Source organism: Capra hircus, chromosome 13, assembly GCF_001704415.2.
Source record: "Capra hircus breed San Clemente chromosome 13, ASM170441v1, whole genome shotgun sequence".
Classification (NCBI taxonomy): Eukaryota; Metazoa; Chordata; class Mammalia; order Artiodactyla; family Bovidae; genus Capra; species Capra hircus.
The window spans coordinates 9,333,314-9,359,802 of record NC_030820.1 but is presented as its reverse complement, the minus strand read 5'-3'; the positions used below and the strand labels follow the sequence as shown (position 1 = coordinate 9,359,802).

Sequence of the window (26,489 nt, the reverse complement as noted above, 5' to 3'; positions counted from 1 at the left end):
ATTCAACATTCAAAAAACTAACATCATGGCACCCAGTCCCATCACTTCATGGCAAATAGATGGGGAAACAATGGAAACAGTGAGAGACTTTACTTTCTTGGGCTCCAAGATCATGGTAAGTGGTAACAGCAGCCTTGAAATTAAAAGATGCTTGCTCCTTAGAAGAAAAGCTATGACAAACATAGACAGTGTATTAAAAAACAGAGACATCACTTTGCTGGCAAAGGTCCATATAGTCAAAGCTATGGTTTTTCCAGTAGTCATGTACAGATGTGAGAGCTAGGCCGTAAAGAAGGCTGACAGCCGAAGAATTGATGCTTTCAGACTGTGGTACTGGAGAAGACTCTTGAGAGTCTCTTGGACAGCAAGGAGATCAAACTTGTCATTTCTTAAAAAAAAAAAAAAATCAACTCTGAATATTCAATGGAAGGATTGAAACTGAAGCTCCAATACTTTGGCCATCTGATGCAAAGACCAGACTCATTGGAAAAGCAGAAAGACTGAGGGCAAAAGAAGGAGGAGGCAACAGAGGATGAGATGGTTGGATGGTATCACCTACTCATTGGACATGAGTTTGAGTAAACTCTGGGAGATAGTGAAAGACAGGGAAGTTTGGAGTGCTGCAGTCTATTGGTTGCAAAGAGTCAAATAAGACTTAGTGACTGAACAATAACAAGATCTTAAGGAAATTTATATGCATTTTAGTGCAGTTGACCTTAACGTTGGAAAAAGAGCTTGCACCAGTTTACGTTTCAAGCAACAATTTACTAATAGTGTCTATTTTTCTGGATGGTCACTGACACTGGATCTTATCAAACTTATTTCAACTGGTGTCAAACTTATTTTAACTGGTGTCAATCTGATAATCAATCAAATTTATGTTTAATCAAAATATGGCATCTCATTATTGTTTGACTTGTGTTTCTTCATGAGATTGAAGATGGTCATTTTATATTTTTATAAAGGTATACTTCTTTTTCAGTGACTTGCCCATATTCTCTTGGGTTATTTATATATTTTGTTCTTACTGATTTGTATAAATTTTTATAAATTAAGAAAACTATTCTTGGCCTGTCACTTGTTTTTACTGTACTTTTCGCTAGTTCAGACATTTTAAAGTTGGTCATGACTTTATAGATTTGTTAATGTTTTTCCTGTCCATGTTCTGTGTACTGTATCTTTACTGGAAAAACCTCAACCAATTTCAAAATTCTAAATAAATTCACTTGGGATTTTCTTCAAATTGTTGCAGTTTTTCACTTTTCACAATTTACTGAAGCAAAAGAAATGAGGCTGAAATATAAATTTTTTCATACAGTTAGTTGGTATGAAAAGTTGGTTTCTTGTCCCAACATCAGGGAATGAACAAACTCTTTTCCCAATGGTTTTAGAATTCAAGAGCATTCTCCTATAACCTATTGGTTCTCTATTTTCAAGTTGTTTCAATTAGCACATCTTCATTATCAGTTTTTATACTAGATTGTTACTTCCGTCTCAGTCATTCATATTTTTGAAAAATGTCATGGCATTTTTCTTTTATTTTTTATGGTGAACTTTCTGTCATTTTGTGAAATACAGAAATGAATTCAGATGGAATGCTAAAACTGAATTTATATTTTAAGAAATGGAGCTTTGTTGATGCACAATATTCTATTTCCTATAAAAAGAATACAATCATTTCTAATTTTATCAAAGTCTTCTTTTACATAACATTAGAGCTTCAAGTTTTCTTCCTACTGCTCCTTCACAGTTCTGGAAAATTTTAATATTAGTTATTTTACTTTTTGGCTGCTATAATAAATGTTTTATTTATCTCATTGTATTTTCTAGTTGTCCATTGGTTGTATACAAAGCAACTTCTTTTTTTTTTTTTAATAATACTCATTGTGAACAACAACAATAACTTAAAGAGCAAAAGAGCGGCTGTCATCAACCAGATACAAGGGTTAAGTCACAACCCACTGGAATTGTCATTGGAAAGTACGCTCAGAGTGGACACTCTGTGCTAGGTAGTTAGATGCATATCTCAGGATGAATTTCAAGGGTCCCAGATACTTCCATCTTTCCATACATAGAAAAGTGCTAAAATCATTAAATTGGACATCTGTTCTTTGTGATTAGCAATAGTCTTTTATCTAGATGCAGGCCTGACTACATGTATGGATGTGAGAGTTGGATTATAAAGAAAGCTCAGCATTGAAGAATTGATGCTTTCTAACTGTGGTGTTGGAGAAGATGCTTCAGAGTCCCTTGGACTGAAAGGAGATCCAATCAGTCAATCCTAAAGAATATCAGACCTGAATATTCATTGGAAGGACTGATGCTGAAGCTGAAACTCCAATACTTTGGCCACCTGATGCAAAGAACTGACTCATTGGAAAAGACCCTGATGTTGGGAAAGATTGAAGGCAGGAGGTGAAGGGAACGACAGAGGATAAGATGGTTAGATGGCATCACCAACTTGATGGACCTGAATTTGAGTAAGTTCCAGGAGTTGGTGACGGACAGGGAAACCTGGCATGCTGCAGTCCATGAGGTCTGCAAAGACTCAGACATGACTGAATGACTGAACTGAACTATGCCTGAGTACAAGTACTTCCCTGCCAAAAATTTCTTATACACACTGGCTCCGCCCCTACCTCTTGGATACCTCCTAAAAGGTATCTCCTGAGTTACTGTCCTCAGTAAGACCCTGAACAAAACTTTAACTCACAAGTTCCCTGTTGTGTTTTTCTTTAAATAGACACCATACATGTGCAATACACATGATACATGAAATGAATTCTTAAAAACACATGCAAAAAAAGCACATCTGAATGAAGGTTCTCTACTGAAAAGAGACATAAACAGGTTCAGTTGAGAAGGTATTTTTGGAATTGCCCGAATATTATTGCCTTAAATATTCAGGCTTGATATGCTTTAGGACTGACTGATTGGATCTCCTTGCAGTCCAAGGGACTCTGAAGCGTCTTCTCCAACACCACAGAAGACAAAGTCCCATTTACTTCCTAGTGGTACATGGAAAATTTTTAACACTGATTGACATGGTCTTGCTTGGTCAACCAGTATATCAAGCTTTCTTTAGACAAATACAATCATTTTCTTACAGTATCCTATGAAAATAAACAGGGAGATCTGTTACCATTTGGGATCTTCCAAAAAATAGTGCTAATTCTAAATAAATGTTTAAATATGAAGTTATAGAAATGCCTTGGCCAATGGAGGTTCCAGTGATTATAAATTTAAAATAATCTTTCCTTTTCCCTTCTAGGTTCTTTGCTGAGATACCCGTATAGTAAAAAGATGGATTAACAGGGAAAACAAACACAAATTGAACAATATGCATTTCTCCTCTACACATGGGAGAGACCCAGGAAAAGCAACCAACGCCCTGAAATGGCCCAAGCCATTTCCAAGCCACCATCTTAAATAACAAATATCCAGCCAAAGACACAAGAAGATGTTACAAGGAAAAAGCACGGTGAACAAGGGTAAGGTTGTTAATGCTGACATAGGTCTTTAGGTCTCTGCCTTCTATAGAAATTCCAGAGATTCAATCATCCTTCTCTTCCTGGTGCAGAAGGGAGATACCCTTACACATGGAGTTTTTCCTTGTAAATTGCTCTTACAAAAGAATAAGTTCCACTCAGTTTCCAGAGTTTCATTTGTGCCTGCTATTCCTTAAAAATGGTCAGTCTAAGGGTTGTGAATTCAGCTCTCTTTTACAAGTTAAAAAGCAAGACAAAACAATAAAAAGTGTAATGAAAATGACAAAGAGAGAAGACAAATAAACAGAAGAAAAGATAATGGGGCAGTACCATAAAGAGGAAGCAAGATTAATCATAAAATAGTACTTCATTAAACTTTTCCATATATATATAAAATATCTACTTTCTAGGTATAGTTAAACTAACCAAAAAGAAAAGATGAAAAGTCAAAATTGATTGTCTTATTATTGCTAGTGACATTTTATGTTAAGTGATTGTTTTATAAATTTTTCAGTTGATTATATTGGATTTGCTCAAAATACAATTATATAAGCAGCAATTAATATATGTCTCATCCTTAGCAATATTTATACCTTAAATTATCATTTCTCATGTACATAGGCTATTTCAAGAACAATATTAACACTGGGGATAGTAGGCATTACTATTTTTATTATTGATATGAAAATAAAGCTTTTAAAGTCTTACTCTTAAACTTGCTGCTAGATATTTGTTTCAGAGATATATATTCTTAGTAAATGGTATAGCGTATAGTGTTCTTTTATTGTACCACTATTCTGTTTGCCAACATTTAATATTCTTGCCCCAACAGTAATAAGACTGTATTGAGATTGTGAGAAGTAAGGATATTGCATTTTTCTTACAATACATCATCTGATTTCTGTTTAAATGTTATGATGCTTTGTACAGAGAATTTGGAAGTTGGCATTCTTTATGTTTGAAAAGCTTACATAATTTGTAAGTTTGCTCTTTTATGAAAGTATAAAAGAACTACTTTTTGATAAGCATTTGATTCTGGAAATTTCCTTTTGCTATATAACTTTTTAATAATTTTCATAGTTATTCATCAACTAGAAGTTTCACTTCTTCTCTGTGGACACTTTTGTTAATTTTGGGGGGACTTTTTTAATGCGTTTTATAGAGATTTCTAATATAACATTTTCTTCACACCATTTTTAATCTTATATATTTGTGTTTTCTCCTTTCTTTAAGCTCTGGTTCCAGAAAAGTCTTTAGAGTTGAGAATGTTTCCATTTTCTAATCTATTTTTTAAGTTTTTCTTTGCTATCTCCTTTTCATTCTGCAATTTTTTTTTTTTTTTCAGTTAGTCTACATTTAACTTGTTCCTTAGATGCTAAATAGTCTCTCATGGCCCAGGGTATTTCTGAAACTTTACTTGGGAACTCTTGAGGATTTGCATTACATTCTTTTGAATATTCCAAGTGGTGACTAATCTTTCTCCTTTGTGTTCATGCTGTAATGTAAGAAAAGTGGCTGAATGTCATTTCAAACAAAGCTTGCCTGATAGAGTGGTTGACCAGCTTGGTCATAAAATTTTGTGTCAAAAATCATGTGCCTCTGTTATTAAATGAGGCATTGTTTTCTGTGGGTTTCATACACCAGCTCTAAAGGCAATCCATAAGAAGTTTCAAAATCTGTTTTCATCAAAAGCTCTTTAGAGGCAAACACTTCTTTGGATGTGTAAGCACTTCTTTTTGTCATTTTCAGGACTCATTACCATGTAGTCAGCTGAGCATGCATTGTGGCTAGCAATCAGAAAGGCAGATAAACCAAGAGTGCAAAGTGAGGGCTATGCAAAGCTGGGAACTCTGTGTTTGTCCTGAGCTGATCTTTTTTATTAGTCTAAAATGCAAAGTCGTCCCTTTCAAGGAAAGAAGTAGCTGCACTTATTTATAGCTATTAGACAAATATGCAGAGCAAAAATCTGTTTTTCTAAATGAAGAATGAAGCACAAGCCAGTATAAATATGTCAAAACAGAGCGTGCTTTTGATAAAGGATAATGAAGAGAGAAACTGTAAGAAAAGACATTGGTAAACGAAATTTTTATGTATCCCTTTGCCAAAGCTAGGGTTCTGAACACCCTCATAATTCCCTTACATATTGTGGTTCTGTCATTTAATGTGAATGCTAATGTCATTTATAAAGAAAGCAGTCATACTTCCTGGATAATTACTGCGTATCTATTAAAATGAATCATGTCTCGCTTTAAAATGTGCATTTATTCTTCTCCCATTCGGTTAATGCATATCTTTTCCTTCATTATGCTGCTAAAATGTCAACTTTGCTATGTTGAAGAAATCAATAATTAAATAGCTTTACGGTAATTACCTCCCAGTAACACATTTTTCCACCTTAATAACACAAACCTAATCCACTAACATCTAAGTGACACAAATATATTGGTGAGAAGGTCATTTCGTGAAAACATAACTGTTGGGGAGTGAAAATTTTCCACTATCCTTCTAGATTTCTTTAAATTTAATGACTACATTGACACAACAGATTAACAGGATAAAAAGAAAAAAATAATAAACACATTTTAATTTCCATATGGAGAAATGACAGAAGAACACAAAGTTTATACTTTTTAGTCAAAGAAACAATAAATTTATGATAAATAGACAAGACAGAGTAACTAGGCTTGGGTACTAATTAGTGGAGAGTCTAAGCAGTTTGTTTACATAGCCTTCTTGCCCTGAATTCCCTGTGACTTTTACAAAGGATGTCTCTCTACCCCCTGGTGCAGGGAGGGTACGTTTCACATGGGAGATTTATTTCCTGCTTTCAGTGGAGGGTCAGCATTTCTTTTTGCACCAGCTGTTTCTCAAATAATTTTAATTTGAAATAATCAATATGCCACAAAGGCATATTTTGGGGCTGCATGCCCTGGGTCTCATCCTAACTGAGTTTATGAACATTGTGAATCACATTTTAAACACCAGCTTCTCTATTTTGGGGGGAGGGAGGATGAAATACACAGTTAAATTTTATTATTTTCCTTTTTTTCAAAGGAATTAAATTTTTTTTTAGGTTTTTGCATTGGAAGGTGGACTGTGTTTACAATGTCGTGTAAATTTCTTCTGTCCAACAAAGTGAATCAGCTATATGTATACATATATTCTCCATTTGCCACAAAACACAAGAAAAACGCCCACAAAAACAAATCTAAAGTAATTAAGAAAATAGGAATCTACATATAAATAATTACCTTGAATGTAAATGGATTAAAAGTGCAAGTGTGTGTGCTCAATTGTGTCTAACTCTTTGTGACCCCATGGGCTGTAGCTCCTCAGCCTCCTCTGTCCATGGGATTCTCCAGGCAAGAATCCTGAAGTGGGTTGCCATTTCCTTCTCCTGGGGATCTTCCGAACCCAGGGATCAAACCCATGTCTCCTAAGTCTCCTGCATTGGCAGGCAGATTCTTAACTACTGAACCACCTGGGAATCCGAAAATGCTCCAACCAAACAACAGTGACTGGTTGAATGGATAGAAAAAATGACACACACACACACACACACACACACACACACACACATATGTCTCAAGAGTTAGAAGCACCAACTCTTGAAAGCAAACATTGAACATCCATTCTGAGCAACTCACATGAACTTCAGCTCTACATTTAGAAAAAGCAACATTTTACTCTGTGGCTCTGGGAATTTGGAGTCAACCTTAAAACTTAACAACAATAAAAAAACTATGACTCTCGCAATAAGCTATGTCATATCTTACAAAATTTCCAGATGTTTCCTCAGTTTTCCAGTAAACTAGCCAATTTCTGTGTCTAAGCTACTAGGAACTAAACAGAAGTGGCCACTCTAGAGATTTTACCACCTCACTGGCTAAAAATGATCACCCAGTCAAAGTAACCAGTCATGTACAAGCGGGCTTCTCACAGACATGATGAAAGGACCAGAGAAATTAGTCTCAACATGATTTCTGTACTGTAGGGGAGCACCGTTTGTCACCCCAAAATGTGTCTTTTTATCATGAGGATTATTTCAGACTGTTTTTAAGAAACAAAAGGCTCAGCTCGGGAAGAGTTCTGACAACTCCCCCCACTCCGATCCCTTAACTGCCTAAAAGGATTTAGACAGGGGGCCTATCCCAGGAAGAGAGCATGACAAACATTTGTTTACCAAATATTTGCTTTTCTCATCTTCTTGTAAGTTATTTTCCTCTCCTTTAAAGTCCTGAATCTTTAGCCCTTTTATTCCCGCCCCCGCCCCAGATGGCACATAAGCCTCAATTATCTAACTACTCCTGGGGTCTCATTTTTCTTATGAGGTCCCCGTATGTATGAAATTAGGTTTTCTTCTATTAATCTGTCTCATGTCAATTCAGTTCTTAGATCAGCCAGAAGAACCTCAAGCACAGAGGAAATCTTCTTCCTCCCCTCCTCTCTGTCTGCGGGATCCAGAAGAAACAAAAGTGATGAGTTCTCCTTTTCTCCCTCCGTATGTAACTTAGCAGGATAAAATACTTGTGGAGCTGGATTCTCGGGTACAGCATCTCTGGTAAAAATGTGACTGATCTGTTTCTTCCTAAGACGGTCCCTGTTTTGTCTCTGCTCTGCCATGTGTCTTGTTCCGTGTCTTCAGAGCTTGCTTTATGACGAGCGAGAATGTTCTGTGGAAGGTGCGTGTAGCAGTGTACACTGGTGGTCAGTAGAACGAACTAGAACTCCAAGCAGCTGTAGCCAGCTGGTCAGAAGCACAGCCAGCAGCCTAGACTTGCAACTGGTGTTTATTTGTCCAGCTGTGTGAAAGTGTTAGTTGCTCAGTCGCGTCTGACTCTTTGTGGCCCCGTGGATGGTAGTCCACCAAGCTCTTCTGTCCATGGGATTTTCCGGGCAAGAATACTGGAGTGGGTTGCCATTCCCTTCTCCAGCAGATCTTCCTGACGCAGGGATCAAACCTGGATCTCCTGTACTGCAGGCAGATCAGCTACGCCAGCTCTCAAGGGGATTAGTCATAAGGGGGCAGAGGCCCTAAGGGGTCTTTGTTGTCTCAGCCTTCATCGTCTCATGTCTTATGCTGCCAGTGACAACAAAGGTCTTTGCCTTCATGGACTAACTCTGGGAGAGAACATTCTGGATCTTATGAGCACTGCATCCTTTGTGCACCTTGCATCTTTGGTTAAACCATAAAAAGACTTTTTCATCTGAGTTGTTATTTGAGATTAATAAAAGATTTTACTTATCAATGGCCAGATAATGGATCCTGTGAACTGGTTTTATTTAAAAGGAAACATCTTAGATGGCTCTCATTTTAAAATCAAATTTAAAAAATGGAGGTGTACACATATATTTACACATTTATATGCAGACACATATACACACACACAACACATAGCATCAGGGACTTTAATAAGATGGAAGAACAGCAATTAGAACAAAAATCAAAGTTCACTCAAACCCCTTCCTATTTGCCTTCAGAATTTACAAATATTTTTTAAAAAAATAGAGAAAGGTATCAGGACATTGGAAGTACAATTGCCCTATACATAGGAAAAAAAATATTTTTGAAGAGAGAAAAGAACAAATTGGGCAAATAAATCTTAAATGTCTAAGAACTATGTTCTTAGAAGTTATAAATATCTTTAAAAACAATAGTCAAATGAAAATGTGTGTTGCACCCCATTTGCAGCTGGACTTGTAGGTTAAGCTCCATTTGTGACTGGAATTCAACCAAACAGTCCTTAAGGAAATTGCAACCTAGGATTATTAGTGTCATTATGAAAAATGTTCCATTAGATAAGCTTATTTTTAAAGTACACGTAAAAGCAAGGACTTTCAAATCACACAAACAGAATGGGATATCTATTTTAACTGGTGTGCAGGAACTTCCAAAAAGCTTCAAAATTCCAAAATACCTTCACTGGAAGATTTGTTGTAAAAAGGCAGAAAACAAGATAGAAGGCCACCTATCTGATTGCACTTCTGATCCAAACTGATATTCAGAGTTGAAAAGGAAATTTTTTAGGTCTTCCCCCCAAAGCTAAATGTACCCAGGGATAAAGAAAGGCATTTCAATAGAGGTGGATGGATACATCAGTCCTTGGATAAGCAACTAACTTCTCTGACTTGTCTCAACAGGCTTGTAAGTATTCTAGCCTCATAAAACCCAAGTCCTTCTTGGAGGAAAGTACATTTCTCCTCTATATCTTTGAGATGTAAACTTTCTACAAATTTCAGGAGGTAACTCTTATCAGAAGAAGAATAAAAAGGGGAAAAGACTATTTGAAAACTAAAACAAATGAGAATTCATCTCTTATTTATTGCTGAGACTTCCCTGGTGGCTTAGACAGTAAAGTGTCTGCCTACAATGTGGGAGACCCAGGTTCACTCCCTGGGTCGGGAAGATCTCCTGGAGAAGGAAATGGCAACCCATTCCGGTATTCTTGCCTGGAAAATCCCATGGATGAAGGAGCCTGGTGGGCTACAGTTCATGAGATCGCAGAGTCAGACACGACTGAACGACTTCATTTTCACTTATGTACTTTCTATACTTAAACATATTTGAATGACAGTTTATATCTGTATTATCCCTTTATTCCTAGAATTTAAGTTCTATTTGTTGGCTGAATGTCATATTCTTATTGTCCCATTTCTCCTCTCACCAAAAATAGTACAAAACCACTTCATCCCCTCAATTTATTTACCTGAAATGCTCTATTCTTTGACTTTATATTCAAAGGAGAAGGAATTATCTTTTTTCCATCATAATTTCTTTCCCTTTCCATTCAGTTCAGTTCAGTCGCTCAGTCGTGTCTGACTCTTTGTGACCCCATGAATCGCAGCATGCCAGGCCTCCCTTTTCATCACAAACTCCTGGAGTTCACTCAAACTCATGCCCATCAAGTCAGTGATGCCATCCAGCCATCTCATCCTCTGTCGTCCCCTTCTCTTCCTGCCCCAAATCCCTCCCAGCATCAGGGTCTTTTCCAATGAGTCAACTCTTCGCATGAGGTGGCCAAAGTATTGGAGTTTCAGCTTTAGCATCAGTCCTTCCAATGAACACCCAGGACTGATCTCCTTTAGGATGGACTGGTTGGAACTCCTTGTAGTCCAAGGGACTCTCAAGAGTCTTCTCCAACACCACAGTTCAAAAACATAAATTCTTCGGTGCTCAGCTTTCTTCAGAGTCCAACTCTCACATCCATTCATGACCACTGGAAAAACCATAGTCTTGACTAGACAGACCTTTGTTGGCAAAGTAATATGTCTGCTTTTGAATATGCTATCTAGGTTGGTCATAACTTTTCTTCCAAGGAGTAAGTGTTTTTTAATTTCATAGCTGCAGTCATCATCTGCAGTGATTTTGGAGCCCAAAAAGATATCTTTCCCTTTAGCTTTGTAGTTATTAATCAACTTTTTTCTGGCACCAAATTCTACATCAAGCACCTCATCTAACTCACTTTTTCTTTCTTTTGCTTATGCAGAGATGTAATTTTTTCTTTACAACTATAGTTCAATAATTTCAATATTATTATAGTGCCTTTCCATTGATAAGTTTTATCAAATTTTCCTCTCTTCCTCACAAATTAAGATCTTTTATTCAACTGATATATTCTCATTCTATCTTTAAATACATGTCTCTTCCATTTGTTCTCAGAGTCAGTTATACATGTATAGATATCTTTAGATTTTTCTTCTATATCTCTTATCTAATCTAGTATTATTTGACTTGTTCCTTTTTCTACACTGTTAAACATAGAAAACTTATTTCCCAGTTCTTTATCAGGATTTAATCTACCTTCTCCTTTTGTTACTGTTAATGTGGCTCATCTCTATTGCTTTTATGCTTCAAAATATTAACACTTTTTATTTGAGCCCTTGTATCTCAGCAATGTATTTTTAGGAAAATATGTAACTGGCACACTGAGGATGTGAAAAACTATTTTATAGAATATTCCTGTTTCTTTGTGCAATTACTCTTCCGGTGTATTATTTCTATCTGCTTTTACGCATGTTTCTCAATTTTTAAATTTCTTTAAAGTTGGAAGATAATTGCTTTACAATGCTGCATTGGTGTGTGCTGTACAATAACATGAACCAGCTGTAAGGATACATATACCTCCTTCCTCTTGAGCTTGCCTCGCACCCCCATCCCATCTCTAGGTCATCACAGAGCACTGAGCTGAGTTCCGCATGGTGCACAGCCGCTTCCCTCTAGCTGTCTGTCTTACACATATAGTGTATCTGTGTCAGTACCACTCTCTCATTTGTCCCCCACCGCCCTGCTGTGTCCACAGCGCGTTCTCTCCATCTGCATCTCTATTCCTGCCTTGCAGATAGGTTCCTTAGTACCAACTGTCTAGATTTCATATATATGGATTAATGTATGCTTGTATATCACACATTAATGTATAATTTCTTTTTCTCTTTCTGACTTCTCATATATATGGATTAATGTATAATTTCATATCATACATTAATGTATAATTTGTTTTTTTCTTTCTGACTTACTTCTCTGTATAGCAGGCTCTAGGTACATCCACCTCACTTCAACCAACTCATTCATTCCTATTCACGGCTGAGTAGTATTTTATTGTATGTATATACCACAACTTCTTTATCCATTCATCTACTGATGGACATCTAGGTTGCTTCCATGTCCTAGCTACTGAAAATATTGCTGCTGAAAAGATTCTTTGTTTTCCTCTCTTGTCTCCTACTAGTCCTTTGCTATTTATTTTTGAGGTAGGTTGGCTGTTTTGTGCAGGATGGTATTGGGAGGGAAGGGATAGCATGGCAGGATGGGTATGATGGCACAGCTGCAGATGCTCCCTGGGTGTGTTAGGACACTTGAAGGCTTGTGTCAGTGAGGCTCCCAGCCAACGCTCCGGTGGAGGGCCCTCTCCGCTTTGCTCTGACACTCACTGCCTCCTTCCTCTCCTTCACAGCCTCCCACTTCAGAGAGCGCCCCTCATCTGATGGATCTGGTTACAGAACATAGAAGTGACTCATCTGCATAGCTTTCCCCAAACTCACCTTCTTTGTGCAATTTGCTTCAATACGGTTTGTCTTCTCTACCAATGTCAGGTCATATTAGTGACTCAGATTCTTATAACTTCACGTAACGGTTGTCACCTTGCTTATTTAACTTATATGCAGAGTACATCATTAGAAACACTGGGCTGGAAGAAGCATAAGCTGGAATCAAGATCACCAGGAGAAATATCAATAACCTCAGATATGCAGATGACACTACTCTTATGGCAGAAAGTGAAGAGGAACTAAAAAGCCTCTTGATGAAAGTGAAAGTGAAAGTGGCTTAAAGCTCAACATTCAGAAAAATAAGACCATGGCATCTGGTCCCATCACTTCATGGGAAACAGATGGGGAAACAGTGGAAACAGTGTCAGACTTTATCTTTTTGGGCTCCAAAACCTCTGCAGATGGTGATTGCAGCCATGAAATTAAATGACACTTACTCCTTGGAAGAAAAGTTATGACCTAACTAGATAGCATATTCAAAAGCAGAGACATTACTTTGCCAACAAACATCTGTCTGGGTAATGGTATGGTTTTTCCAGTGGTCATGTATGGATGTGAGAATGGGACTGTGAGAGCTGGACTGTGAAGACAGCTGAGCACCAAAGAATTGATGCTTTTGAACTGTGGTGTTGGAGAAGACTCTTGAGAGTCCCTTGGACTGCAAGGAGATCCAACCAGTCCATCCTAAAGGAGATCAGCCCAGTATTCTTTGGAAGGAATGACGCTAAAGCTGAAACTCCAGTACTCTGGCGACCTCATGCGAAGAGTTGACTCATTGGAAAAGACTCTGATGCTGGGAGGGATTGAGGGCAGGAGGAGAAGGGGACGACAGAGGGTGAGATGGCTGGATGGCACCACCGACTCAATGGACGTGAGTTTGAGGGAACTCCAGGAGATAGTGATGGACAGGGAGGCCTGGCGTGCTGCAATTCACGGGGTCGCAAAGAGTCAGACACAACTGAGCGACTGAACTGATCTGAAATGAAAGAATCTTTAGATTTCTCTTTTAAGATGGCACTGGTTGCCCAGAGCACAAGAGCTCCTAGACCGCTGAAAAGATTTTACAATGAATATCTGCGTATTGTCTAGATTCTAGCACTAAAGTTTTACTGTTTTTATTTAATCACATATCTATCCATTTATCTAGTTCTCTTCCCCACTACCAATGAATTAATCATCTTTGTTGTTTAAAAAAAAAGTGAAGAATAGCAATTCGCCAGGGGAAGGTGATTATGAAGTAGTAAAATTTCACTTATAATGGCAGTCAGTTTAGAAATCATAGGTATAATGAAACTCTTGTATAGCCCTTTGATAAAAATGAGTCATGTTATCAAGTAATAAGTACTATAATCAAGAATTATTTTATAGGATATTATTATAAGAATGAAACTTGCATTAATAACCAGGTTCATAAATTTCTTCTCTGTGTGACTTGGTCGCTTGGGGCATCTTGTCTCAAACAAAAAGTTTATTCTAATATCATTCATATCATATAAAATTAAAACATATAAGTTCCTTCCATACGGCTCAACTTTCTTGATTCTGTCACAAGCTACCAGCGACATGCAATACCATATGTCACCATCACACCAAAGAGGACCGTGGTTCTCAAATGCATTTGTCGAGGGTGGGAGCTGTTGCCTATTACAAAAGCTTCAGAGTTTTTTCACTCTGCAGAGTCACACACAGAATCGATTAGAATTGTTCATATACTTAGCTCTCTGCCACAGATTTGACATTTGAGACTATTGCATGGAAGATCAACTAACAAGTGATGTTCTTTCAGGGATGATGTCAGGAAATGTTCAAAAAGAAGTACAAGATTATAGCCTCGAATTGTGAAGGGGTCAGGAATTAAGACCAGTTTGCATTTCTTTCTTCATTATGGATCAAAATCAGGATGAAGTGAAAAGAAAAAAAAAAAAAGAGTGCAGTTCAAGTAGATTTTCTGCTCCTTAGCTTCTACTAACAATAGCAGTATGAGGTTAATCTCACTGGGATAAAACCTATCAGTCTGGAGGGGTACAATCCGAAGAGGAAGGGCCAGCATGGGGAGATGGGAAATTGAACACAGTGGCCACTGTGGCTCCACGTATACATCACATGGATAGAAAGGGAGCTTTCAGAGTTAGAGAAAGAAATGAGTGAAAGTTATCAGCAAAAGATGCTGTTTGAAAAATTAAAATGGCATTAGGTAATCTTAGTAACTGTGGTATGCTGCTACTACTAAGCCGCCTCAGTCGTGTCCGACCCTGTGCAACCCCAGAGACAGCAGCCCACCAGGCTCCCCCGTCCCTGGGATTCTTCAGGCAAGAACACTGGAGTGGGTTGCCATTTCCTTCTCCAGTGCATGAAAGTGAAAAGTGAAAGTGAAGTCGCTCAGTCGTGTCTAAGTCCTAGCGACCCCATGGATGCAGCCTACCAGGCTCTTCCGTCCATGGGATTTTCCAGGCAAGGGTACTGGAGTGGGGTGCCATTGCCTTCTCTGAGTAACTGTGGTATACCATCCCCCAAAATGACCATCAACAATTCCTTCTATCTTTGTATCAGACAGGGCTCCTCCCATCAGGAGGATTCCCTTTTCCATGAATTGGTGGCCTCGTGACTGGCTTTGATTAACTAGAGGTGGTAGAAGTGTGGCTCAGGGACTTCTCAGACCAGGAATTAAGAAGACTGGCATGTTTGACAGCAAAAAACAAAATTCTGTAAAACAATTTGTCTTCAGTTAAAAAAAATAAATGAATAATTACCCGCTCTCCCCCTCCACCCTGCCCAAATAAAAAGAAGACTGGTAGCTTCCACTTTCTCCCTCTGAGAACACAGTTTCCATGTTGTCCAGGATAGACCAGTGGATGAATAGAGGCCTTAAGAAGAGAGGCTTTGATAGAAGGGGAATTCTTTCTATAGTTCAAATCCCATCCCAGTTCAAGCTGAATGCAGTTACGAGTGAACCCAGTTGTAATCACAGAACAGAACTGCTCACCAGAGCCCACCTAACACATGGGTTGATTGTACTAAGCAAGCCACTAAGCTTTAAAATGGTTTGTCAAGTAGTAATGCATATTGGAAACAGTAACGTTCCTTATGTAACTGGTATATGCCAAACTTTCTGAGAAGTACTTCATCCGTGCTTTCTCATTTAATTTTCAAATCCCTCTGGTTTTCTTTCATAATATCATTGCTTTATGTCAAGCCCTCCTACTTGCTCCAACAGAAAAAAAAAAGAGGATAAAGAGCTTTCAAGTTGGAGTCCTAGACTTCTGACTTGATCTAATCCCCAACTGATCCTCTCTGCTGTCAGTAGAGAGAGTTATGTAAAATGCAAATTAAGCCATGACCCAGCTACGAATTCCAGATTTCTCTCTCATCTGCCCCTCTGGTATATTTCTCAGCTGTGCTCCAATACTACCCCATTACTTGCCCCTCCTCCAACTTCACCCATGATGTCTCTTGCATCTGTACCTTTACCCCTGAAGGACCTTCTCTATTGTCATTAACTTCATCTACAAAATTTTTGTGTATCCTTCAAAATGAAGACAAAACCCAAAACTTTTGTCTTTAGAATGAAGCTCATATCTCATCTCTTCCAGGAAGCCTGTCTTGACTGTATCTGCCCAGGACCATATCACGTGCCCCTTCTTGAACTACATAGAAAACCATCAATACAGTCATTATAACAACTTTGCCACAACACTGTCTCTATTTGTTTATACGTTGGTCATCTGCAGTAGACAATAACTCTGTGAAGACAAAGATTTGCTGTTTCCAGCAGTTGCTTTCTAGTCATGGGACCTTAAGCACGTTATTAAGCCCTCTTGGCCTCCACGGTCTTTGGAAAGCAAGATCTCTTGCACAGAGTTTTGTTGTGAAGATTAAATGAGTGGGCCAAGTAGCATGCTTAGAACAACTTACACCTTTTAACTCATTATTTTTGCTATTGCTCAATATGTTTATTGAACATAATTATTCTGAAAAGACAGATGATATTTGGTGGAGAGAGGGGTTAGAAGGGACGAGGGAGAAAGGAAGGGATGTATGCAAGATGGAAGCAAGATTCTACCTAAATTCAGTAAACGGTCTCACCAAACACCCAGGCACTCAGACCACACACTCAGGAATTCAGACCAAAAACTCAGGAGGCACTCCTGAGATGTCCCAGAGCTCTGTACTCTTCATATTCAATCATTGGTATACATTCCTGACTCCCCAAAAGGCATGCTGAATCTGTCCATTTATCTCTATGTCAGTGGACACCCCCCTAGTCTAAAGCATCACTATTCTCTTTGTGACTAACCACAGTAGCTTTCCAATGGGCTTCTACTTTCCCCCTTGTCCTTGGCCCTTTAGAAATTCATTCACAAAAGAGTATTGAGAATGACCTTCAAAAATGTCACTTAGGTATTTTAAATGCTCTGCTTCAAGCCACTGCAGTCATGGTATTCTCAAGGTCCTACCTGGCGCAGCCTCGCCTACCTGTTGCATGCCATCCATACTCCCTCTCTTCTTCTCCAGGCACAGGGGGCTCCTTCTAAGTCCCCACTAAGCCTTTCCAACCATATGAACTCTGTGTACCACACATGCATGGCTGATTCTCCTGTTTTGTGCTCCCAGTAGTCTTTCTTTTTCGTATTTCAAGCCTCAGCTGAACCACCTCCAGTCTTTCTCTTGCAGCAGCACTGTTCTGTTGGAGCACTTACCTGAATCCTAAGTAAATTACTTATTTTTCTGTGTACTTGCCTAAAGTGTGTCTTCCACACCAGATTCGAAGTTAGAAGGAAGAAAGGGGTAAGGACATAGAATGTTAGCTAACTACAGTGGTACTTACTGGGATTTAAGTATTAATTCACTTAAAGATTTATATTCAGAGGCCGATTCTCCAAGAAGAGAGATAATTTTTCAAAACAAATAATTTTACAAGAGGTAATTCTGTAACTTAGTGACTCCTCTATGCCAAATGCTCTGTGCTAAAATGCATTATTAACTTATCCTTTCTCTTTTTTCGTATAAGAAACATAGCAGAGCACAGCAATACCAGGTATCAATAAGGCTCCAACACAGACTGAGCAGGGATCTCCTCATATGCAATGCAGAACAGATGCAATGGTTTCTAAGCTAGCTCCAGGGGCAAAATCTTGGCTGTATTTTTTCATACAGATCTATTTCTTTATCTGGCAGAGAAGTACTTATGGGAGGCAGTAACAGGAGATGTGACGTCTTTCAAGCTATTTTCCTGAACTTTCTAAATCCTTACATCCACCAAGTACAGGAAAAGAAAAGCGAAACTCTTTGAGTTGGGTGAAGGTTGTCATGGTGTCATTTTTTTTGTTGTTTTTGATCAGCCAATTCAGTATACCTCTGAGTGACACTGGCTGCCAATGAGAACGCTTTTCCTGATGCGACTTGGTATTAGGATAAATGGGAACCCTTTGCAGATGGAGTTTCACAGCATGGCATGAAATTCAGCAAAACCAAATATATTGGTGAACAGTGTATGCCACCACTTTAGCCAAGTACCGGAACCCATGATTGAACCACTGGAGCCCCCCTGACCGAGGCTCCAAACACAAATGTGTGCTTAACTGGGACAGAATTCAAGAGCACCCCCAGTTAAGTTGTTCCGCAGTCTAAAACATAACAAGGATATAATAGCTTTTTAGAGCATCGATATCAAGATGTATGCAAACAACTCCAGGGGGATTTTCAACAATAAGGATGATGTTAAATCCAAATGTTCTCTGAATATTCTCTAGGTAGCTCTGAGGACTCCCGTGGAATATGATGGTTAAAGGATCAGATTAACTTGAATCATCACTGCTTGTCCCTGTCTTATGCCTACCTGATATTCTTCCACTCCTCCCCTCTCCTTTTTGGTCTTTTGCATTTTTCTTTTACTCTGTGATCCTCATTCGATCAGACTGCATAGAATTTTCAGTACCCAGAGCTACTATACGAATCCAGAACATCAAGATCATTTTATAAGACATTATGTGAGCCACGCATGGCTTTTCCTTCAACTCTTTTCTAGGAATCGCTTCTCTCAAATTGTACTGGAAGCATTTGTTGAGAACAATCAATAACATTTCATCCATCTGATAAATGAATGAATATATAGAACAGGGATCTGAGACTTTTACTTTATTTAACCCGGAATATAGACTTGTAAGAGATTTCCAGAATTAATAGCATGCCAAACACAAGTGGATATTTAAGGAAACTGGATTTCTTGTGTTCGGACATCTGACTATTTCCCTCCTCAGTTTTGTAGATCTAAGTGGTATCGTCAGGAGTTACCATGATTAACCATGTATTTCTTTTTCTACTCCATGCTCGCAAAACTTCTCAGGAGAAGCCTTGGTAAATACCAAGCTTCAAGAGGAGAATAGAAGGTGTGGATCCGCAGGAAGAGACTAAGACCTGGTGGTCAGCTGGAAGAATGAGCAGAGGGACGGACGCAGCTTAAACTTGGTCTCATAAAGCACTTGTGGAGAATACATCCACTAGAGACAGATGCAGTCCCTTCACATGTTGAGCTGGCACGCCGCCTAAGCTAACAGTTCCTCCATGTCTGTCATTCTATATTTTATAATAGCTTTAACTTAAAAAGTAATTAAATATTTAGGGTTAAGTTCTTATACTAAGCTCCAGGCTACATGGCAGAGTAAAATGCAACTAGAGATTCAAATAATCTCATCAAATCCTCTTCTACCTCCTCAAAAACTCTGCAGAAAGAACTGCCCTGGAGTCCATTTGGATTTAGTTGCAGTTATGTGCCTGCCAATGTCTACAGTATACTATGGGGTTTACTGGTGAAATAGTTTGAGTTTGGGAACCACTAAGGGGGGAAGAAAAACTTCATCTCCTTGTAGAAGGCACTCTATGCATAATCTTTGTTGCCATGAAAACGTGCGCAGTCACTGGAAACAGTGGAAATTTCAATGAATTTTAAAATACTTCAGTATTTTGGGAAAAAACTTCTTTTTAAACAAACAACTTCTAAAATCACTTTAATTCTTCTATTATTCTTGACTGTAGAAGAGCAAAACTCACATATCTTAATCTCTTAGCTATATCTAACGGGACTTCCCTGGTGGCACAGTGGATAGAATCCACCTGCCAATGCAGGGGACACGGGTTCATTCCTGGTCCCGGGAGATTCCACAGGCACAGGAGCATCTAAGCCCATGCAGCACAGCTACTGAGCCTGTGTGCCCTAGAGCCTGCACTCTGTAACAAGAGAAGACTCTGCAATGAGCGGTCTGAGCACCACAACCAAGAGTAGCCCATGCTCACTGCAACTAGAGAAGGCCCACTCATAAACGACTCAGAACAGCTAGAAACAAACAAAAAATACCTAAAAATCACTGTCTTCATGAGCTAGAGATTCTAACATGTTCTTGCCATTATCATCCAAGTGACAGCATTGATAAGGGTTGTGAACTTTCCTTCAGCTGGGACACAGAAACTACTCTCACATCACACGTGAGATGGTAGAGGTGCTAGTTAGTAAACGCTTAATTCGGTCCACTGATGAGACAGCAGTTTCCTGAAAGATTTAACATCACTCCCAGAAGCCCCATCTCTATCTCCAGAGCTGGGGGAGTGATTTCTTTACTCCAGATGGCACATGTGTGCTGTGCTTAGTCGCTCAGTTGTGTCCGACTCTTTGCGACACCAAGGACTGTAGCTCACCAGGCTCTTCTGTCCATAGGAATTCTCCAGGCAAGAATCCTGGCATGGTTGCCATGCCCTCCTCCAGGGGATCTTCCGAATCCAGGGATGGAATCCGGGTCTCCCGCATTGCAGACGGAATCTTTACCAACTGAGCCACCTGGGAAGCCCAATGGCTTGTATGACTAGCTCAGTGGTGATCTCCGTACCTGACATTCTGCAGGTACACCAACCTCAAGTTCAAGTCCACCTAAGGACGGTGAGTACCTCATTCAGCTAAAGAACATTGCTACTTGAAATAACTGGTCACTTGTTTCAGACCTACACTAGCTTTGGGAATACTTCTATTTGTCATTTTATTTTGCTATGTGCAGACAAAGCCAGGTTGAATAAGCACCTCGAGGGGCAGCGCAAGAGCACATCAGTGAGAGTGACTTGGTTCAGATGTTTTAGGAGTGGACTCTAGCCATTTTGAGCAGGGGCAGAAGTGATCATCCTTTCCTTAGCAACTAGGAAAGACTGAATTACACGTCTGTCAAAACAGGGAGACGGCATTGCCATGGTGCCCTTCAGCAGCATCCATCCTATCCACTGGGAATTTACTATAGTAGTATCTGCCGCAGTGTCTTCAGGGTAACCCAACTCGGGTAAAGTTCCTCTGAGACTGCTTAAAGATAGGCTGGTGAGCACAATGCCATCCAAAGTCTTACCGGTAACTTTTACAAACTCTGCTTTGTTGGATTTCTCTTCCAGCTGGTCTCTCAGGGTTACTCATGAAGCCTCATTTCCCACCTGTCCTGGCTCTGGCTCCTGTCATTAACCTGTATTGACAGGTAGTGTCAGAAACACACCAAGATGCTCTCCCCACTGCCTTCTCAGGTCAGAAGAAATCAAAGTCCATAATCACTTGCATAATTCTCAACTCTGACCTCACAGGTTCTGGATTCAGGGAGCTGATCTTTTCAAATCTGATACAATAATGGAGTTAAGGCTGGTACAGAGTTATTAAAATGTCATGATCAAGTATGTTTTATCATTCGGTGCATGGATGTAGAAAATCACACTCTATTTGACTTATGGTCTATTCTACCATCTTGGACAAAAATGGTTATGAGGACAGTAGAGAAAGGTGCTTCAGATAATAGCTAAAGGCTTTAGAATCAGATTAAGCCAGACTGGAATTCTGACTGCACTTTATGTCTATATGACCATGCCAAATCACTTATCTATCCTGAGTGCTTTTATCCTCATCTCTAACATGGATGATATTGACTCCATGGGGTTCGTGGGATTGTTTACCGAGATAATTCAGGTGAGACACAGTTTCTACACAAAGCAAATGACCAACAAATACTAGGCAAATAAAGTGCAAAGACTTGACCAGGAGTTTCGAGCCTTGTGTGCTAAATCTGGCTTCACCATTGCCAGTACCTGAATTTGAAAACCTCTTGCAATGTCTCAGTCTCATATTCTCATATAGAAAACTGAAAAGCAGGACTACCTTAGTTCAGCTAGTATTGCTTACCAACACCAGCATTTTCTTTTAAGCATAATTTTACGTGGAATCCCATTACATAAAACTAAACAAAGGAGTTAGATGCTTCTGGTTGAAGTAGGGAGACTCATAAACAGACATACACGTTACCTGTATATTTACATACACACACACACACACACACACACACACACACACACACACACACACAGAATTATGCTAGCAGCAAGAAGAAACAAGTCTCTAAATTCATATAACCTCGACAAATAACACTCCAGGAAAAAAGCTCAGCAGATATTCTGGCAGATCCTCAAATAACGACTATTGTTTTTATAGGCTCTTGCACTGAATTTCAATGAGCTGAATTCCAACTTTCATTCATATTTAATGGACAATTGTCCAACTAATCTATACTAAGGAGGTTTCTTTTCATCTCAACAGTCACATTCTTTCCATGTAAGCAATGCAATGCTAAGTACTTACAGTGATTGCAATTTCTTCCAAGAAAATCTATGGCACTTAAATATAATCAGTACCTCGCTCAGGACAACTTGTGTCATCAATATACTCTCTTGTTGAGTAATCAAAGCATGAAATTTAGTTTGGCATTTTTTTCCCACCTCCTGTAAAACCGAAATGCATTTGTGGGGTAAATACGTTGCTGTTGGGCAGATCTGTAAATGTTGACTTTTGAAAGGGAATGTGTGTATTGTTATTTAATTTAGAAAGAGAACACCCTTGTACGTGTGCACACTAGTAGCATCAATGTATATATCATCATTGCCTAGCTGCTTAATTGTTTCATTATGTGATTTGATTTAAATGACTGCTAGGTTGACACTGGGGTGGTCTGGAGCAAGTTCAAGATGACAGCCTGGGATTCACAACATGAAGGGCCAGCACTGAGCGGGGTAGAGAGCTTAGGCAGGTATCAGCCAGTAGATGTACCAAGGTGGATCCCACTGAGCCTTGGAGTGAGTGAAGGCTCACAGATGAACAAAGCCCATTACTCCAGAGAACATCTTGGGACATTGGAGAGGCTGTATGATAAACACAGCAGCAGTGGCAGCCCAGAAGGTCAGGAAAGGAAGTCAAAGGTGCCAGGAGTCAGACTTGTGAGAGGATATGTGTGTGAGGGGATTTAGGGGGTAGGGTAGGGGTTTGGGTGTGACCACGTAGGCTTGGTGAGAAGGCTGCTCCCCAAAGAAGCAGCTGTTATTCAGTTCTTGAGCATGTGTACCCAGGTCTTCCAAGAGAGGCCAGAAATCTGGATTTCTATGGGAAATATTTGATTGTTAAACCTTGTCAATAACTTCATCTGTTGTTTGAAACACCATGGAAATGGAAGCAACCTATGCTGGCCAAATGGAATACTTCTGCAGGATCTACAAAGCCCTCGGGTTTCAAGTAAATTTAAGCATTCAAGCCTGAAATTCTATACTCAGGTTTCATGCCTATAAATTCAGGGATTTAGGGGGAAACTATGAACATTTTTCTGCTTTTGTCATAATTCATTCCTTTATGTCTGAGTGATCCCAATCATCAAGTTATCTTAGTATTTATGAGAGGCCAAATTCATTCTTCATTTTGGATTCCAAAGAAACATCCTCAAAATCAAGAAATATTGCAGTCTGTTCAGGGGTGGTCTCACCTTCTTAGTTAGCCTGCTCTCTTCAAGAAATGCTGGGCTGAACTCCCTCTTCCCCACCATTCTTTCATTAGCCAAAAATATCTCACAACCTAGCAACGCATTGCACAAAGGGTTTGGCTGTTTCATAGGATATGGCATTGGGGTCCAAGGCAATTTAAATGCATGTAGGAATAGGGTCAAATTCAAAATCAAATGAAGTTGCTCAGTCATACAGTCATTAATACATGTTTTTCTGTAGAAGATGGATAGGGGGGAAAGTATTACTGTTACCACACAAAATAAAAAATACTTTTACTCCTTTTATCCCCATGAGACTTTATTCTCTTCACAGTGCTTTCGGAAGGGAGGGCAACGGAAACGCACGTGTGTTGTGGGGGTGCCAGTCCAGCTCTCTGTCCCCTGTCTCCCTGGGCGCTCACCCTAAAGTCTCCACCTGGCTCTCCAGCTAGGGAGACCCGCTCCTAAGTGAGAATGTTGGCCCTTCCTTCACCATTCAGCCTGAAGAGGCCTCCAGGGGAATTCTGACACCTCAGAATCTCCAGAACACACTCAAAAGTAGACAGTGGATCCACGAGCAGACGCCTTTTGAGACTGCAAAGGAGAAGGGGATTGGAAAACTCTAAACGGCACAGTATATACAGGAAAAGACGCAGAGTGGAGTCACCGAGAGGAGAGGAAAGTGGGCCCTGGAGGCGCTGAGGAAGCCAGCGGAGCAAGCATGTTGAAACAGCAATTAACATAACTCTCCCGAATGGCTCAGACTTTCCTGTAACTTCACTGCTTTTACATATAGACAACTTTTACCCCCTTTAGGCACCAGTTCTTATCATCTATTAAAACTCCCCTAAACACAAAGCAAGTTTCAAAGTAGGTGGTTACAACAGTCTCAGAGCCCAGGAAAGTGAAATGGCAGAATCCTCTGACCTCCGAGGGAAGCTATTTCATTACACTGAAGAAACACAGGAAGCAGGAAAGAGAGAAAACAGTTTCCTTTTTAGATGCCATGATCAAACGGATTTTACTAAGTGCAAAATGTACATCACTATTGCTTCCCTTTGATGGAAGACATTTGACTCACTGCTCTGAGGCTGGTATTAACAACAAAACAGCAGCAAAAACCGAGAAAGGAAATTAAGTGGAAACTGTATCTCCCCTTCATCTTCTTATTTTGTAAACTTTGCTTGGAACTATTAAGTGACTTCTTTCAAGTGCATGACATCTATTCATTATTTTGCTTTCTTTGTAATTTGGGGGAATACAGTCAGCACCTCCTAGAAGGGTGTCTTTTATCACTAATCTTCATGAAAAAGAAAAACATCCACTTGAACACCGAACTTTATAATGCTCAGTTTACCAATCTCTGAGTAATATATCGCACAGCTCTATTAAATATGAAAATAAATCACTGAAATACACTTGGCCAGCAGAGCTTGAATTGTTAGAATGAGTTAACAGGGAATTCATCTGATTAATTAATAAGTAATGTGAGCCTGGATGAAAACCGTGTCTTTCCAAAGAGCTCTGAGTGCTCTTGCATCATCTTACTTCCCTGAGACAATCTGGAGAGTAAAATGAGATGTCAGAGCCGAAAGTCGCATGACTGATTTGCAGGAGAATCAATCTTTAGCCCCTCATTTTTAGGAACATGTCATAAAACACTGAATCATCATATTTCTCTAATTTTAAAAAATAGCATTCGGTATTTACAATGTAACATATGCAACATTCTAAAATCATACCATGTCACCAGGGGTCAAGTGGAATCATAAAACAAAACCAATTATTTCTAGACAAGATAATCATTATTTAACCATCTGAGGGGAAAGAGGTTTAAAGACATAAGAGCTGATGCAACTCAAAGCGTAAAACAGGATAACAGTAACATCATGATTATCTTGTGGACTTTCAGTAACTCTGCATCAAAGAAAGGATTTAAATGCCTAAAAAAGAAAGACATTTAAAAGTATCACTCTACTACATATTAAATATTAGAATAAAATCATAGCATTAGCCAGAATAGCTTTGGCGTTTTGGGAAGGGGTTAAATGACCTGGAATCTTAACTTTTGCTATGACCTTGAACCTATGACCTTGGAAGACACATAATCTTCCTGAGTTCCAGTTTTCTCATCTACAAAATGATAATGCCACCATTTAAATCAGTGGAGGTACTTGAAAGCACGGTGTAAACTATGTGGCTGTCTAATAATAGAATAGTGTGTTATTACTATTATATGTATATTTTATTTGTAGGAGGCCCTATGGAGGGATAGGCTGGAGAGGCTGGCCAATATCAATCCTGCTTGTGATACAGCAAAATTGTGGCCTTGCTGTTGTTGGACACAAAGAAAGATTTTCAAGCTTTCATAAATGTGCATTTACAGGGCTGTGCATTGGTAACAGAAACCGATTTCTGATCAAAGGTTGCAAAGGGCAGTCTTTATATTACAGCCGGTCTGCGCATTTTTTTGTTTGGCTCAAACATGATTTTTAAAAGTATGCTGATTTCCAACACTTAAAAATGAAAAATTTTAACATAAGATTCTGAGTTTCTGCGTGTTCTCTCTGAACATCAAATTGCTGCAGAAATTCCCTGGGAATTCCTGTTAAGCAATCATCCTTGAAGCTGAGTTTCTGCTGTCTTCTTCTGAAGGCGTCTCCCCTCTGCTGTTTGCTTCATTTCCCACACAGACTGCTTTATTCAAGCGGTTGCTGGCAGTCTCTTTAGGAATCTCAGTTTATAATATTTCTTACATGAAGGTGAAACACCAGGCTATTGTTCTATAAGTCTTTATGGCTCTTCTCACGTCCCTGTGGACGGAATACATGGTCGTGCTTCACTGATCTGGGGTTTGAGGGAAGACTTGATTTGGTCAAAGGACTGCCAGCGGATGTGATGTGAGCAGAAGCCTTCACCACGCTTGGGCGTCTGGCCTAGCTTGGTGTTTGTTTTTCCTGAGGTGCGTATGCCCCAGGCAGTTGCTGCCCCTTTACTTTGAGCCCTACAGCTAAACACACGGAATGGAACTGAGTCCTTCCTTCCAGACCTCAGCCTGAAGCCAAGGTCAAAGTCCAGCCTGAAGCCAAGGTCAAATTCCAACCTGAAGCAGAGTTGCTTTGGCCCAATCTAAATTAAAAGAATA

The 26,489-nt window shown here is 39.4% G+C and overlaps 1 protein-coding gene across 1 annotated transcript in view; it reads right to left on the bottom strand.

The window, feature by feature from the left end:
- The window catches only part of MACROD2 (MACRO domain containing 2), a 2,334,919-nt gene that overhangs the window by 326,961 nt on the left and 1,981,469 nt on the right, over positions 1–26,489 (bottom strand). The window lies entirely within an intron of this gene.